This window comes from Molossus molossus, unplaced genomic scaffold (genome assembly GCF_014108415.1).
Source record: "Molossus molossus isolate mMolMol1 unplaced genomic scaffold, mMolMol1.p scaffold_m16_p_21, whole genome shotgun sequence".
NCBI lineage: Eukaryota > Metazoa > Chordata > Mammalia > Chiroptera > Molossidae > Molossus > Molossus molossus.
The window spans coordinates 14,913,848-14,932,588 of NW_023425357.1; the positions used below are offsets into that span (position 1 = coordinate 14,913,848).

An 18,741-nucleotide genomic window follows, 5' to 3' on the forward strand; every position below is an offset into this window, starting at 1 on the left:
GCTTCTGCCCAAATTCCTAACCCACAAAATCATGAGATACATTAAAATGGTTGTTGTGTTAAGCCTAAGTAATCAAAGTTGACTTAAAATAATATATTTTTAAAAACCTGAATAGATCTATAAACAAAGGAAAAATTTTAAATATAGTTATGATCTTGTATTTTTTAAAATCAGCATCAATAATTTTGCAGGCAATAAGAATTTTTAAAGAATAAATAACCTCTAACAAAATTTTGCCAGGTCATTCTATACCACACTATCTTTTTTTTTTTTTTTTTTTAAATCCTCACCCGAGGACATTTTTCCATTTTTTGTACAGATAGAGTGGGAGGGAGAGAGAGAGAGAGAAACATCGACGTGAAGGGACACATCAAGTGGCTGCCACCCGCACAACCAACCAGGGCCGGGGACAAACTGCAACCGAAGTACGTGCGGGAACCGAACCCGGGTCCCTCTGGACCGCAGGCCGACGCTCTAACCGCTGAGCCAAACTGGCCAGGGCTATACCACACTATCTTAATAGATGAGGATAGCGTCTAAAAAGTAAAATCTGGACCAGTATTAATTAAGTTGCATGTAAGCATTTCAATAGCGTTTAATACATTGAACTCAGTAGTCTATTAAAATGATTATAAAACATAAAATGATCTAGTCCTGGCCAGTTTGGCTCAGCAGTTGAGCGTCGGCCTGCGGACCAGAAAGTCCCGGGTTCAGTTCCCACTAGGGGCACATACCAAAAAAAAAAAACATAAAATGATCTACCAGGAATATCCAGGGGCCTGAGCTGTTGTGGTTTAATTAGGTATCCAGATTTTAGGTTTTGTAACTTGAGCAATGTAACAGTGTTGGGAAAAGTGACATGATTCAACTCCAATATCTTATAGATTGTTTCTCTTATTCTTGTTTGTCTTCATCAGCTTAAAAAAGGGGGGGGATGAACAATAGATATTAAAAACAGGCATTCAACACTTTAAAAACTTCCATAAGTAAAAATGAGTATTGCCACATACTTTATTTTGAACCAAACCTCTGTAATGTTCCTGTAGTCAAATAATACATTAAGACTTGTACCTAAGAGTCCATTTTGCTCAGAATGGGCAGATGTCATGGAATAATCATTCACTAGACTAATACATATTACCCACTTATGATTTCAAAAATTTTTTAAATTTGTAAACATTATACACAACGTTTACACAAAAATGTAATGCCGAAAAGAGTATTATAAGTGCTATAATAAAATTAAGTTTTGCTAATAAGATAATGTCTTTCTCCATGGTTACATTTTTATGTTAGAGATCTTCTGGAAACAGTACATTAACTCAAAATTCCTGAAAGTATGTTCCACAAAACAATAGTATTTAATAGTACTTGAAAATGATTTTGTGGTCAAACAAGCATGGGAGCTCTATATACTATATTTCTTAGGGGAAAATCACATTAAGCGTCTATCAAAAGACTATCAGAAATGTTTCATTTTATCTAACCCTGTGTATCTCAGACTTCCGTTCCCAATACCTACTGCAGATGTGATTCCACTTTGGTAGATGTTACTGTAATCAAAAAGGGTAGCTTCAAGGATGGGAATATCAGCATTATGACAGGTGTGTGGTTATCTGTATAGTGAAGAAAGCAACTCATCATGCTATCCAACTAGCTAATTCGTTCTTAAAATTTTTTGTTAAATAGGACTTTTTTTTTTTTTTTTTTTGTTCAGATAGAGTGGGAGAGAGAGAGAGAGAGAGAAACATCGACGTGAAAGGGACACATCGAAGTGGCTGCCACCCACACGACCCAACCAGGGCCGGGGACAAACTGCAACCGAGGTACGTGCCCTTAGCGGGAACCGAACCCCGGTCTCTCTGGACCGCAGGCCGATGCTCTAACCACTGAGCCAAACTGGCCAGGGCTAAATAAGACTTTTTTATAGAATAGAAAACCCCTGGCCCTATTATTTAGATAAATACACCATATGTATTTAGGCCCTTTATTGGTAATTTTTAGGTTATATACAATTTCTCACTGAATATCTTACTGAATATGTGTGTGTGTCTTCCTATACATAAGCAAGAGTTTCTCTGAGGTATTTATCAAAAAGTGAGATTTATCAAAAAGTAAATATAACACAGGTTATATTTACTTTCAACCTCACTAGATATTCCTGGAGAAGTAGAGGACATTATGGTGCTAATTTACAACCCTTTCAACATGATAAAATATTTCCTTATATCACCACTTCTGGCATGTGCTTTAATATGCTCCTGGTTAATAGTGAGCATCTTCTCACAGCTGTTTATTGGTAAACACTGTAATTTGCTAATTCATGCTTTTTGCCCATACAGTTGTCCCTCGCCACTTAGTGCTTTGACTTTAGGGATTTCACTCTATTGTGGTTTTCAAATAGTTGAAAAACTGCAATAGAGTGAAGCCCCGAAAGGTGAAGTGCGAAGTGGCGACAGACAACTGTACAGTGGTTTCAGAATAGTTTACCCATACGCCTATGTAAAACAACTTTATTAATTAGAGTACAGAGTTGATATACATTTGTCTCTGGACTTCCAGTTTCTACTTATTTCCAAAGTTAGGTCAGCTCCACCCCCTCCCCATATTCTTCAGTGAGATTTATAATACATCCTTTTTTTTAATCCTCACCCAAGGATATTTTTCTATTTATCTTCAGATAGAGTAGGAGGGAGAGAGAGGGAGAAAAAGGGAGAGAGAGAGAAACATCAACATGAGAGGGACACATCAACTGGCTGCCTCCCACATGACGGGCCAGGGATGGGGACTGAACCGCAACGGAGGTACATGCCCTTGGCCGGAATCAAACCCATGACTCATTGATCTGCGGGCGGACACTCTACCACTGAGCCAAACTGGCCAGGGCTATAATACATCTTTTTATTTTTATCCTCACCCGAGGACATTTTTCCATTTTTTGTTCAGATTGAGTAGGAGGAAGAGAGAGAGAAACATCGATGTGAAAGGGACACACCAACTGGTTGCCACCCGCACGACCCAACCAGGGAAGAACATTATATGTTTGTCCCATAGGGGCAACATGATCTGTCTTCCATTTTAAAAGACTCACTTTATATTCTAGGAGTTAAGTAAGGGAGGAAGCAAAGAGATTGTTTAGGAAGATGCTAATATACCCAAATGAAGGATAGTGATAACTTGAAGCATAGTTATGATGGAGGAGTGAGAACTTTAATTTGGGGCATTTTAAGCTTGACACTGACAAAGCATCTAAGTAGTGATACAAATATGCTCTGGCCGGTTTGGCTCAGCGGTTAGAGCGTCAGCCTGCAGTCCAGAGAGACCCGGGTTCAGTTCCCGCTAAGGGCACGTACCTCGGTTGCAGTTTGTCCCCGGCCCTGGTTGGTCCTGTGGGTGGCAGGCACTCAATGTGTCCCTTTCATGTCGATGTTTCTCTCTCTCGCTTTCTCTCCCTCCCTCCCACTCTATCTGAGCAAAAAATAGAAAAATGCCCTCGGGTGAGGATAAAAAAAAAAAAAGCAAATCTGAGGAAATCGTATCAGGGGATTGGGTCTTGAAATCTTCAGCTTCTAGATGATATTCTAAGTCATAAAACTGGATGAGATCATCTAGGGAATGACTGTGAAGAGAGGAAATAAGACATCTAAGGATTAAACCCTGAAGTAATTCTCTATTTAGAGGTCAGGGAGATGAAGAGGAACCAAGGAAACAGACACATAAATGGTATCCAGGAAAGTGGAAAGAAGACCAGGTAAGTGTTAGTGTCTCATATTTACTTCTTTGACTTCTTTAAAACTTGCTATTTAATTGCTGGATCATATGGTGAGACTATGTTTAGTTCTATAAGAAATTACTAACCTATATTTTCAAAGTAGCTGTATCATTTTGCATTCCCTTCAGAAATAAATGAGATTAATTCCTGATGTTCTATATCCTTACCAGCAATTGGAATTATGTATTATTTTTATTTTTGTCATTCTAATTAGGTGGGTTGTTATGGACTGAATGTTTATTTTCCCATAAAATTCGTATGTTGAAAGCCAATGTAATAATACTATTAGAAGGTGGGGCCTTTGGGAAGTAACTAGATCATGAGGGTTACTTCAGTCTTTTAGACTGATGACTGGGGCATCATCGGTCTTATAGATCTCCCAATTCAGTCACTATAAAAAGACTTTTTTGGCCCTGGCCGGTTTGGGTCAGCGGTTAGAGCGTCGGCCTGCGGTCCCGAGAGACCCGGGTTCGGTTCCCGCTAGGGACATGTACCTCGGTTACAGTTTGTCCCCGGCCCTGGTTGGTCGTGCGGGTGGCAGCCACTCGATGTGTCCCTTCACGTCGATGTTTCTCTCTCTCTCTCTCTCTTCCTCTCCCTCCCTCTCTATCTGAACAAAAAAGTGTCCTCGGGTGAGGATGAAAAAAAAAAAAGACTTTTTTGGTTGCTAAAACACATATCACCTCACTTAGTAGCTGACACGAATGGAATTAGTGCTCTTATAAGGAGAAATAGGAGAATGTGCTTCCACTCCCTCTGCTCTTACCAGTGAAGGCAAAACAAGATGACCACCTGAAAACCAGGAAGCAAGCTCTTCACCAGACACTGAATCTGCCAGTGTTTTGATCTTGCCCTGTTGACAAGACTCCAGAACTGTGAGAAACAAATCTTGTTTACACAGTTTATGACTATTTGTTATAGCTGCCCAAACTAAGACACTTAGTGATATCGCATCCATTTTAATTTGCAATTGCCTAATGACAGCTGAGGTTGAGCATATTTTCATACGCTTATTTGCCATTTGTATATCTTCTTTGGTGAGGTGGGTGCTCAAAGCCTTAGCTCATTTCTCAAATGGTTGATTTTCTTATTGTTGAGTTTTAAGAGTTCTTTATATGTTCTGAATATAAATCATTGTATTTGTAAATATTTTCTTCTAATCTATGGTTTGTCGTTTCATTCTCTTAACTGTCATTTACACAGAAAAAGTTTTGTTTTTTTTTATCCTCACCCGAAGACACTTTCCCATTTTTTGTTCAGCTAGAGTGGTAAGGAGTGGGGGGGAGAGAGAAAGAGAGACAGACAGACAGACAGACATTGACGTGAAAGGGACACATTGAGTGGCTGCCTCTCACACGACCCAATCAGGGCTGGGGACAAACTGCAACCAAGGTATGTGCCCTTAGCGGGAACTGAACCCCGGGTCTCTTTGGACCGCAGGCCGACACTCTAACCACTGAGCCAAACCGGCCAGGGCCACAGCAAAAGTTTTTAAGTTTTAATAAAGTTTTAACTTTTTTTTTTTAATGGATTATACTTTTGGTGTTGTATCTAAAAACTCATTCACAGCCCTGGCCAGGTGGCTCAGTTCCTTGGAGCATCCACCCATATACCAAAATGTCATGGTTTATTTCCTATCAGGGCACATACCTAAGTTGTGAGTTGGATCCTCTTTCATGGTGCATTTGGGAGGCAAATCAATGTCTCTCTCTCTCTCTCTCTCTCAAAAAAAAAAAAAAATCAATAAAAACATTTAAAAAAATAATATTTATAAAATTAAAACTCATTCACAGGCCTAAGGTCACACAGATTTTCTCTATAAGTTTTATAGCTATATGTTACATATTTAAGGCTAGGATCCATTTTGATTATTTTTGGTTTTAAGATGTAAGGTCTGTGTGCCTAGCACAAATCATATATTAGGTACCTGCTGAAGCCAAGACTTCTTTCTAAAAACCCTGGCAGGTTTCCTCAGCGAGGAACACAACCCTGAGCTTGCGGAGGGTACCTAGCTCAGCCCGGGCCAACCTTGAACCCCTCTCTCCTCAACCATCTTCAAGACCCGCACTGCCCTGGCCGGTTTGGCTCAGCGGTTAGAGCATCGGCCTGCGGTCCGGAGAGACCCGGGTTCGGTTCCCGCTAAGGGCATGTACCTTGGTTGCAGTTTTCCCCGGCCCTGGTTGGTTGTGTGGGTGGCGACCACTCGATGTGTCCCTTTCACATCGATGTTTCTCTCTCTCTCTTCCTCTCTCTCCTTCCCACTCTACCTGAACAAAAAATGGAAAAATGTCCTCGGGTGAGGATGATAAAAAAAAAAAAAAAAAAAAAGACCCGCACTAAGCTCCGCGATAGGCCGCGGCTAGGCCCCGCGCTAAGCTCCGCCCATCGCGCTCCCGGCACCCTTTGGGGCGGATACCAGGCCCTGCCCACCACGGACTAAATTTCCTACAATCCTCTGCACGCAGTTTTCTGAGGGCTTCCTTGCTGGTGTCACCTGGAGAGGTGAGTTGGATGGAGACGTTGAGGAAACGGGTGCGGGGGCGACCCCGGCGTGGCGGGGGACGGCGCGGGCCTCTGTGTGAACCTGGCTGCGCGATCGTGGAGTTTGTGACCTGGGCTCGGTGCCCTGATGCGTCCCCTGAACTTCCACTTCAGGGCCGCCCCATCCAGCGGCCCAGAATGAATCCCAGAGGGAAGGCTGTCCACAAAAAGACGCAGCCCCGAGAACAACTGCAGATCACAAAACCACGGCTTAACTGCTGCCCCCTCCCCAGGAAAGTACCCTGAGCTCGGAGAAAGATTCCAGCCCTGGCGGCTGTACCCTGCCCTTTCTCTCTGATACTGGGTAGGGTGGCGTTTACCCCAGGCTCCCAGATTTCCCACCGGTGTATGTGTGGTGTTGGGCGTGAGGCTGTGACCTGAGTTAGCCTGCCGGGCTGAGCTCCAAGAAAGGCTCAATGTCCCAAGGCTCCGGGCTCCTTCCCCAAACCTGCTGATGTTAGGAGTGAGCGGGACAACCAGAGACGCACAGCCCAGTTATAAATGAAAGGAGCACTTTATTCACTGGGGGCTGTGGGAGGCATAGTCTCCCAAATCCACAACCACGAGCCTCGTTTGTTGCCTGCTTATATAGGCTCAAACTACATTCTCTTGGCACCGCTTTTGGTACCCTTAAGGGAGGAAGGGATACCAGGAAGGCTGTTACTGAGGTCAGGGCAAGGGAGGGAGGAGCTGGTACAAGAGGAAGCGACAGGAGCTGCTACAGGGGTCAGGGGAAGGGCAATAATTAATCTCTTTTTTATGGTCCCTCTGAGTTTCCCAAGGCCGTCATTATCCCCTTATCTTTATGGGGATACCCCTTATCCTCTGGGTGTCAGTCCCAGGTATTTTTGAAACCGCTTTGGTGTGTACCTGCTAGAACAATTGATCAGAATGGAGTCAAGTAGCCTAGCTCATTGCCCACTGGTTTTATAAGTCAACTCACTGACTCAGTGAAGTCATTGATTCTTTTTCCTCTGGGTCAGGGCTATATTGTCCCTTAATTACAAGGAGTCTCACAGAATTTATTCTCCTTTGTATAGTTTTTATGAGGTTGTTCATTATACATGGCCCAAGGATAGGAGTAAGCATAATATGGCCTGAGGACTGGCAATGGCTGATATAAAGTTGTTAGCCATGGAGACCAGTTAAATATTTGTTGGAACCCCCCTGGCCGGTTTGGTTCAGCGGTTAGAGCGTCGACCTGAGGTCCAGAGAGACCTGGGTTCGGATCCCGCTAAGGGCACGTACCTTGGTTGCAGTTTGTTCCCTGTCCTGGTTGGTCATGCAGGTGGCAGCCACTTGATGTGTCCTTTTCATGCCGATGTTTCTCTCTTTCTCTCACCCACTCTATCTGAACAAAAAATGGAAAAATGTCCTCGAGTGAGGATAACAAAACCAAATTTGTTGGAACCAGTTCTCAGATCCTGGTCTCTTTTTCCTCGATATTTCTTCTTACTAAAGATAAGCTCTCTTGTATAACCCCTGAGTTGTTAGCATAGAAGCAACAGGCTTCTCCTAATACGATGCATAATCCTCCCTCTTTGAGAAACAGCAAATCTAATCCCCTTCTGTTTTGTAAAACTATTTCCGCTAGGGAATCTACTTGGCTCTCTAGTTGGGAAATAGAGTTTTCTAGATGACTTAGGTCAGTATCTATCTGGAGACTGAGATCTTTTAAATTCTGGTCATTTTTTATGATACCGGTCGGTGGTCCCTACTACTGTGGATCCCATTAATCCTAGTCCAATAAGGAGGGGAATTAGAATGGGTGCTCTTTTTTGGATGCCAGCTAGGGAAAGAGATGAAAATAAATTAGTGCGTCCCTCTTCCCTGTTATATAGATATACCTGAGGTAGAATATAGACTAGAATACAGAGTAACAGGTCCTGGTTGAATTTGTCAGAAGAAATGCAATTTGTTAATCTGTTTGAGCATGCAAATCGTGGGAGGGTCCAAACTGCATGCCTGACAATGTGCTGAAGGAGGAAAGGTTACCCTTGTGGGTGAGGTCCTTGTTTTCCCAGTTTGCCTATTGCTAGGCATCTGGGGCTTTTTGCACCTGGCCTATTGTGTCCTTATTCTGCTCATGTCTGTCTAACTGCCTACCACATCCTCTGGCCATGCAGCAGTTCTTAAATGCCATGATGACTTTCTCTTTGAGAGATTACAGCTTTCTTACCAAGAAAGTGTTCCAGACCTACTTTACTATTTTTATTTCATTACTGGTAGCCAATTGCTAAACTACTCTGGCTTTATAGTCATGCTCAACCTCTAATTAATCCCTGCCTCCTACTCTCACCTCAGAAACAGCAAACATTCCAGAATTGTTTCCCTTCCTCAGAATCCTTCAGTTGGTACCCAACCCTTTATACAAGAGCCTCTCTTTCAATCTCTCTCTCTCTCTCTCTCTCTCTCTCACACACACACACACACACACACACACACATCCATTACACTTTAACTGTTCCTGTGGAATTTCTCTCTCCCTGTCTTGAGAAAATAAATCTGACCAAATAGGCTTGTGCCATGTAGTCTTTAGCTGGTAAGGCTTTAACACCTGAACTATCTACTGACCTGGATCTTTGCTCTTCCTACTCAGTGAATGATGGAGATGGTGTAGGTGGGCATCCCATCCCTCCTAGTGGGTATTCAATGAATATTTGCCAGTCATTTAATTCCTCCTGGGAGCTCCTTCTTTTGAAACCCTCAAGTGGTCTGCAAGGAAGGCTAACAGCAGAGCTTTATTTTAGGCTGAGATTTGTTGAGATTAGTTTAGTTGGACTCATAGGAGGTGGCTTTGATCTCCACTGCCCTGAGGTCAAAGCAGGGAAAGGTAGATGGTCTGATCTGTGACAGGGTCTTCTGCTTTTGAGGCTTTTAAGGAGTGGTGATTTGGTAGGGTTGTTATTTTTAACAGAGATCTGCCTTAATAAGGGAAGGGATTATTAGTAGAAGAAAAGCAAAGACATCAGTAGAAATTTGAGAAGATGCTTGAAGTTTTTGACAGCATGAGTTTGTTTCAGGCAAAATATTTGTGTGATTTTAAGAGAGGCAGTTTAGTGTAGTGGCAACGGTTTGGGCAATGGAACTAAATTACCAGAGTTCTAAATTCTAAAACTGTCACTTAGAACTGGGTGAACTTGGGGCAATTTATTTCATCTCTTTGGACCATAGTTCCTTCATCTGTAAAAGGGGCATAATGACAGAACCTGCTATATAGGATTGCTGTCAATAGATGAAGTAATGTATGTGAAGTTCTCAGATAGTGCTCAGTATGTTTAGTTCGTACTATTATGTTGTAATTCCATGTTTTTTCTTATCACCCAAATCCAAAAATTGTGAGGATTTTGCCTCATTTACTTTATCCATTCACATCCCCCCCCTCCCCTGCCCCTTTTGTAAATTGTTAATCAGAAGGAATTATCAACACAATGCTTTGAAACCTAATAGTGTTATAAGAAAGAGCTGGGCTGAGAAGCTCATTTTTTTAAGAAAAAATAATTTTCTTTAATAATTACGGGAAGGAAAGTATATAGCATTCTTCATTTGTAGCTGCTTTTCATTAAATTTCTCTGCTACTTTAAGTGCTTTTATATGTCGTGTCTTATTTAATCCTCATAACAACCCTTTGATATAGAACTATAATTATCACTATTTTACATAGGAAGAAACTAAGGCTGAAAAATTAAGTAACATGTTCAAGATCACACAGTTAATAACTGTCAGAGCTGAGATTTATATTCTGGAAATAATAGTCATTACAAAAGTATATCAAGTCTCATCATTATGTGTACTTAAAAATTCTTCCTGCCTTAGTAATCCATCATAATGGAGGGAGGACACATTAAATTTTTTTTTTTTTATCCTCACCCTAGGACATTTTTCAATATTTTGTTCGGATAGAGTGGGAGGGGGAGAGAGAGAGAGAGAAACATGGATGTGAAAGGGACACATCGAGTGGTTGCCACCCACATGACCCAACAAGGGCCGGGGACAAAGTGCAACCGAGGTATGCGCCCTAGCAGGAACCGAACCCAGGACTCTCCAGACTGTAGGCCAACGCTCTAACTGCTGAGCCAAACCAGCCAGGGAAGGACACATTAATTTGATGTCAGCAAGCACTGTTCAGTTATGTCCAGGTTTTCCTGAGACCTTGGAGTCTCTGTAGAGGGAAATGCATTTCATACAATAAGATTTATGCATTACAATTTTCGTTTTAGTGATGTTCTATGCAAAATGAGACTAGTAGGACAAGAAGATCCAGCATCTGTTGAAGGCTTCAAAGGCATCTTAGTAAATAAAGTATTGGTTCAGAAGCAAAATAAAGTCATTTGTCAGGAAGATGTGAAAGGAGGCAGCCATGAGACTGCAATCAGTGCTCTTTAAAAGACATCAGTCACTGCCTTGGCTGGTTTGGCTCAGTGGTTAGAGCTTCGGCCCGTGGACCAAGGAGTCTCGGGTTCGATTCCGGTGAAGGGCATGTAACTCCTTTGTGGTTCGTCCCAGCCCTGTTGGGGTCATGCGGGAGGCAACCAGTCGATATGTCTCTTTCACATCGATGTTTCTCTCTCTCTCTTCCTCCCACTCTATCTGGAAGATAAATAAAAAAAATCCTCAGATGTGGATTAAAAAAAAAATAGACATCAGTCAGGGACTTTTTGCCATGTTTTTCTCGATATTACTCCAACATACATGAACACATTAAATCTTACAGTTGGTTCATGAATTATAAGTTGAAATTAATAAGTCACTCAAAAAAAAATAGCTTTTTTAAAAGTATTTTATGCTCTTAGTTTAACAGAAGATGTGAAGAAAACGTTGAACTTCTTTGGAGTATTTGTGATCTTTAGTTCACACTATATTTAATATGGTGATGAATATCACTGGCTGTCACTGTAAACATTTCAACTGGTCCTTCAAGGCATACATGTGCTTTTTTTTCTGCCAAAATAGTTTCATACCACACGTGCTTTTTTTGTTTTGTTTTTTATATATGTTTTTTATTGATTTTTTTAGAGCGAGAGGAAGGGAGAGATAGAAAAACATCGATGTGAGAAACATTGATCGGCTGCCTCCTGCCCCCCACTGGGGATCGAGCCCGCAGCCTGGGCATGTGCCCTGACTGGGAATCGAACTGGGACCTCTCAGTCCATAGGACAATGCTCAATACACTGAGCCACTCCAGCTGGGCTGTTTTTGTTTTTTTTAAATCAGCAGCTTCAACCATTTTATCAAAACTGTGGCAACATCATCACTTTTTTATATTTGTATGGTTTTCAGTTGTTAAACCATTTCTCCCATTAGATTCTTTTCAGCTTTTATTTATGAAAAACCATATCTATCAGCATACCTATGCAAATATCTTTATGTACAGTGGTTAGAGCATCGCCCGCAGACTGGAGAGTCCTGGGTTCGGTTTCTGCTAAGGGCATGTGCCTCAGTTGCAGTTTGTTCTCAGCCCTAGTTGGGGTTGTGTGGGTGGCAACCAGTCGATGTGTGTCTCTCACATCGATGTTTTTCTCTCTCTCTCTTATCCCCTCTCTCCCTCTCGCTCTGTCTAAAGATATATGCAAAACTTTGCAGGCCAGAAGGGAGTGGCAAGAAATATTCAGAGTGATCAAAAGCAAGAACCTACAACCAAGATTATTCTATCCTGCAAAGCTGTCATTTAGAATCAATGGCCATATAAAGAGTTTCCCAGACAAGAAAAAGTTAAAGGAGTTCATCACCACCAAACCGTTATTATATGAAATGATGAAGGGTCTTTTTGAAGAAAAACATAAAATATATGAACAAATAAAATGGCAATGAATACATATCTATCAACAATGGAATCTACAAACAAAATGAACAGGTAGAACAGAAACATTCTCATAGATACCGGGAACATTTTGTTGGTTGCCAGATGGGAGGGGCGTTGGGGGAATGGGTGAAAAAGGTGAAGAGATTAAGAAGTACAAATTTATTGCTAGACTGACAAACCTCAAAGGGAAAGGGGTTGGGGGTGTGGGAAGAAATAAACCAAAGAACTTATATGCATAACCAATGGACACAGACAAAAGTGTGGGAAAAGGCGGGAGGGGGCGGAAGTGGGGAGGAGGGGGTCAATGGGGGGAAATGTGGACCATCTGTAATACATTCTATATTCAACAATAAAGATTTAAAAAATAATAATAATAAATAAAGATAAATGCAAAAATGTCCTCAGGTGTGGATAAAAAAAAGCAAAAAACAAAAACAGAAAAACTCAGTTAAATGTTTAAATGTATTCTGTTTCCTATACCAGACATTTAATTCTACCACTTTGTAATTGAAAGTTAAAAATCTAAGCACTTTCCCTTGTAACATTGAATGAATATTCTAGAACGGGTATGAGAATGTCACAGGAAGTCTCTTATTCTTTCAGGAAAATTATAATAATAAAAGTTAATACTAGAATACACATGTTATGTGTATATTTACGTGTGTGTGTGTGTGTGTGTGTGTGTGTGTGTGTACTGACTTGCTCCTATCACTTTGTCCTGATTAAAGAAACAAAAGGCCAACTATGAAGCTTTCAGAGGCAAACTGAAGAAGTACCAGCTGGCAGGTACTCCTCTAAATGAATTTGTCCTCAAAGAAATTTGTTAGTTTTTAGAACTTAGAAACTAGAATGAATAGCAGGATAGGTGTATGCTGACCCAGTTCACCCAGTTCCCTTTCGACTCAGCTCCCTCCCACCTCCGTTCCCTCCTGCTTATCGCTAACTGCCTCAGCTTCTGTACTTGCTTGCTTGCTCTTCCCAAGGCCAACAAGAAAGGCCAGTTGCAGAAGTTTGTAACAAACTCCCTATAAAATAAAAAATTAGCTGAAAGTCGAGGCTGATCTCCGAGAACTGGGGATCAGTCGCCGGCCGGCTTTGCTCTCTGTTTGGCTTTAATTTGGCTCAGGTGTCTCTCCATTCTCTCCTACCACAACATCTATTCGAAATATTGTACATAATAATTAATCCTCACACCAACTCTATGAGAAATATACTATTTTTGTCCTCATTTCAGATGAGAAAACTTAGGCACAAGAGGTAACACAGCTACAAAGGCAGTATTTGAACCCAAGCAGTCTGGATCCAGGTTTTGTTTTCTCAACCACTATACAAGAATGACTCAACAGAGCTTGTATGAGTTTAAATTATACTAAGGCCTGTTCTTAACTCTCTGGTGTCTATTCCTTGTGGTCCTGAGGTTACTATGAGTGTTCTTCAACTCCTTCATTTCTTTGCTCTTAGACTTTATAAAATCATATTTTAATCTAGAGTGCATTATAAATTTAACCAAATCTGAATCTAAGGGCTTTGGGCTTATCATTTCTTGTCACATTTTTCTATTAAACAGGACCTTCCATTTCTAAACTAGATGTGATCACATTATTGGATGAAGGGAAGGAGCCCTGGATGGTTGTGAGGGGAAGGACCAGAAGAGACTGCCCTGGTGAGTGAGGCTTGGCAGGCGCGGGAAGTCATTTCTGCAGGTAATAGCCAAGCTGGTTAAGGTAAAGGCACAGTTGTTGAGGATCTCGCTTCAAAAGCCCATGGCCTGTAGAGGAGAGGCCTGAGACCCAGGAAGCAATTTAAAATCTTTTTTTTGTTAGTTTGTTAATCCTTACCGGAGGATATTTTTCCACTGATTTTTAGAGAGAGTGCAAGGGAGGGAGGGAGGAAAGGAGAAACATCTATGTGAGAGAGACACATCGATTGGTTGCCTCCCTCACGTGCCCTATGCAGGACCAGGGATGAACCTGCAACCCAGGTACATGCCCTTGACCAGGAATCGAACTCACAACGCTCCAGTGCTTGGACCGATGCTCTAACCACTGAGCAATACTGGCCACGGCCTGATTTGTTATATATATATATTATTTATAGTTGAATTCTGGACATTCTGTTTGAAAAATTTTAGAGGCTCTCAATGATGCTGGTTCTGAATAATATGTTATCTTCAGAGACCATTTAATTTGCTTCTGACAGACCTATAGAGCATGGCTGATCACCTTCATCTGTGCCAGAACAGTCTGTTTACTGTTTGTTCGTAGTCCTGGGTATAGCCCTTCTGGGATCTCAGCTGAAATCTGGGCTGATTATCAAGACCCTTCCTCTGTAGGGACATCTGAACTCTAACATCTATTTCTGCAGCACTTTGAGGCTGCCAAAATCTGTGCTTGGATGCTTAGCCTTTTAGAAGTTACTTTGTGCTTAATTTCTTGGCCATAATAGATATTCACTCTGGTCAGTAAATGCATCAGGGGAAATTCCATGTAGACTATTGGCTTAAATCAACATGTTGCTTTCAATCTAGGACCTTGGCTCTCTAGTCTTGGCTGCTTTGGTTGTTCATTAATATCATCAAACAGTTTTTATTTTCATTAAACTTCTAGTTGTTTTCAGTGGGTTAATTGTGATACCAGGTTTTCCATCCTAACTAGAAACAGATGTCTCCTTTCTCCTCTTCTGTTGTAGTATTTCTATATTTTAGAGCAAATAACATATATATTATGTTTTTTAATCCTAATTTTCATATTAACAACACAGTGTATTAATATATATATATTTTTTTTATCCTCATCTGAGGACATTTTTTCATTTTTTGTACAGACAGAGTGGGAGGGAGAGAGAGGAAGAGAGAGAGAGAGAAACATCGATGTGAAAGGGACACATCGAGTGGCTGCCACCCGCATGACCAACCAGGGCCGGGGACAAACTGCAACCGAGGTACATGCCCTTAGCAGGAACCGAACCCAGGTCTCTCCGGACCGCAGGCGGACGCTCTAACCGCTGAGCCAAACCGGCCAGGGCCAGTGTATTAATATTAGCCATAGACTTAAAATATTCAATGCTCAGCCCTGGCCGGTTTGGCTCAGCAGTTAGAGCGTTGGCCTGCAGTCCAGAGATACCCAGGTTCGGTTCCCGCTAAGGGCATGTACCTCGGTTGCAGTTTGTCCCTGGCCCTGTTTGGGTCATGCGGGTGCCAACCACTCGATGTGTCCCTTTCACGTCGATGTTTCTCTCTCTCTTTTTTTCTCTCCCTCCCTCTCTATCTGAAAAAAAATGAAAAAATGTCCTCGGGTGAGGATAAAAAAAGAAAAAAAGACTCAATGCTCATACCAGTCCTTATGACTTAGTTTTCTTTTACTTTCTTTCCATGTCTCTCTTGCTTTTCTTTAGTTTATTCTTTATTGCATTCCTCTAGAAAGGCTCATAGGTCCTAGTGAAATTTAAACACAAATTTACTTTATTCAAATACACATGCCCACACATATTTAAATTTTAGAATAACAGTACCAGTATAGTTATCAACAATATGTTTACTGAAATTTTTTAAATGTTTAGTGGGGTTTTTTTACATTAATATCATACTATTTTACTTATTGAAATTATTTTTGGTTTATTTTTCCATATGGATTTATTTTATTTTATTTTTTTTATTTTTTATCCTCACCCGAGGACATTTTTCCATTTTTTTGTACAGATAGAGTGGGAGGGAGAGAGAGGAAGAGAGAGAGAGAGAGGGAAACATCGATGCGAAAGGGACACATCGAGTGGCTGCCACCCGCACGACCAACCAGGGCCGGGGACAAACTGCAACCGAGGTACGTGCCCTTAGCGGGAACGGAACCCAGGTCTCTCCGGACCGCAGGCGGACGCTCCAACCGCTGAGCCAAACCGGCCAGGGCTCCATATGGATTTTTCAATCAACATGTCTAATTCTAGGGAAAATATATCGGTATTTTTTATTTGTATCACATTTTTTTGTTCAACCTCTCTTGTATAATATGCATCTGTTGGATCTTACAACATGATAGCATTTCTGAGGGGCATTTAAGAAACCAATCATTAGCAGGCATATTATTCTAAAAAAATGCTAATATTCTAGTTCAATAAGAGGAAAATAAGTGATGTTCTTCCTCTTCTTCTTAAGCAGAATTCTCCCCTAAGGTACAGAATCATAGAGTATTGATGAAAAAAATATAAGGCAGTTTATGGCTACCCGTCTTATGCCTTTGGGATCTCTCTGGGTGGAACCACTTGGTGGTGTTTCTTATGAAAGTTGCTTAACCCAAAGCAGGGGCAGCACTTCCTGGAGGTGGTGGGGGTGTCTCAAATGTTGCAGCATAGGTGCAGTTGTATCTTAATCTCTTTGGCTGTCCTGCTGAGATGTTCTCCAGACCTTCTGTATAATGGGGTTATCTGGTGTTACCCTAATAATTAGGGGTATGCAGTCTTATGAAAGCTGACCTGGATTTAGGGTTTCACCTACTCAAAATCATCAATGATAGCTTTATATATTTGTGACTAGAAAATCCCAAAGAAAAATATCTCCCTAATCTTTTTATTTTTAATATGTTTTTGTTGATTTGTTAGAGAGAAAGGAAGGGGAGAGAGAGAGAGAAACATCAATGTGAGAGAGAAACATGGATCGGCTGCCTCCCGCATGACCCCCACTGGGAATCAAGTCTGCAACTTGGACATTGGCCCTGACCGGGAATGGAACTGGGACCTCACAGTCCATGGATTGATGCTCAATCCACTGAGCCACACTGGCCGAGCTCTCCCTAATCTTCTAAAGGACATACTAAAAATCCAATTATACAAATGTACTTAAAAAATAGTGTTTATGCTTAATTCAGTCACTGTAGTAATATTACATTGCATCAGGTCACTTATACTACTGACCGACAGGCTTTTTCTGTTCTCGGTGTTAATCTGGTGACTAAAGAAAGCCATTACAAATTGATTTCTGAATGAGGGTACAGTCAAAAAGAAAAACTGCCTTGAGCTCTTTACTAAGTATTTCAGAACAATAAAAAATAGAATATGGGTGACTCAGGGCAAAAAACATTTTACTTCTTTATGGAAATACACTTAATTTTTCAGCAGTTTCAGGTTCACAGCAAAATTGAGTGGAAGGTACAGAGAATTTTCATGTACTCCCTGAGAAATGCATTATTTTTATTAATTAGTGGGAATCTAAATTTTTTTACTTTTTTATATTTAGTTTATTGATGAATATATAATTAACATACATCAAAACTCACTCGTTTTTGTTCAGTTTTAGGAATTTTAAGAAATACATACAGTTGTATAAATACCACCACAATCAAGTTTTAAAACAGTCCTGAAGCTTCCTCATATGACCGATGTTTCCTCATTTAAGTTAAATCTAGCTTTTGGGCTAAGAAATATATATATGTTTTGTTAATCCTCACTGAAGGATAGTTTTCCCATTGACTTTTTTTTTTTTAGAGAGAATGGAAGGGAATGAGAGAGGGAGAGGGAGAAAGACACATCGATGTAAGAGAGACACCTCGATTGGTTGCCTCTCCCAAGAGCCTGACCAGGGCCAGGTATCGAACCTGCAAGTCAGGTACGTGCCTTTGACTGGGGATCGAACCCTTGACCCTGTGGTCCCTGAGCCGATGCTCTAACAACTGAGCCCAACCGGCCAGGGCTGAAGATGTGATTTTTTTTTTATATGAGATCTCAGGATGAAAGGAAGCCAACCATGCCAAGTCAGAGGATTTCTCCTAACCTGTGAATAGTGCCATTGAATGGAAACAGTTGTAGTTTATTTAGTTCATGTGGTGCTGAAAAGGAGCCTTTATGGCATGAACAGAGAGAGTAAATGGGAAAGGAGTTGATGCTGAAGCCTTGTTATTCCTGCTAAGTTACTTATATTTCATTCTAATTGCAAAGAGAAATCATTGAAAACAATTAAGTAGAGAGACCCAAACATTGGTCAGCATCAGAATCATTTGCTGGAGAATATAAATAAGAACAAAGCAGAAACATGCCCAGGACCTAGATTTTATTTTATTCGGTTAAAAATACCTCTGTAGCCCTGGCTAGTTTGGCTCAGTGGTTGAATGTCAGCCTGTGGATCAGACAGTCCGAGGTTCAGTTTCCACTAGGGGCATGTACCACCAAAAAAAAAAAAAAATACCTCTGTGTAAAAAAGTTCTACTGTGTTTTAATTTTTATATACAAATATGATAATTAACACATTGTAAGAATATAAACCTTTGCTTTTTTTTTTTTTTTATCCTCACCTGAGGACATTTTTCCATTTTTTGAACAGATAGAGTGGAAGGGAGAGAGAGGAAGAGAGAGAGAGAAACATCGACGTGAAAGGGACACATCGAGTGGCTGCCACCCGCACGACCAACCAGGGCCAGGGACAAACTGCAACCGAAGTACATGCCCTTAGCGGGAACTGAACCTGGGTCTCTCTGGACCGCAGGCCGACGCTCTAACCACTGAGCCAAACCGGCCAGGGCTAAACCTTTGCTTTTTAAAGCTTATTTTTACTATTTCTTTTTTTTTTTTATCCTCACCCGAGGACATTTTTCCATTTTTTGTTCAGATAGAGCGGGAGGGAGAGAGAGAGAGAGAGAAACAT

At 41.1% G+C, this 18,741-nt stretch overlaps 1 pseudogene; it reads left to right on the forward strand.

Annotated features, from left to right (window-relative positions):
* The first annotated feature begins 6,238 nt into the window (after window positions 1-6,238).
* Window positions 6,239-18,741, forward strand: part of LOC118638952 — a 41,194-nt pseudogene continuing 28,691 nt past the window's right edge.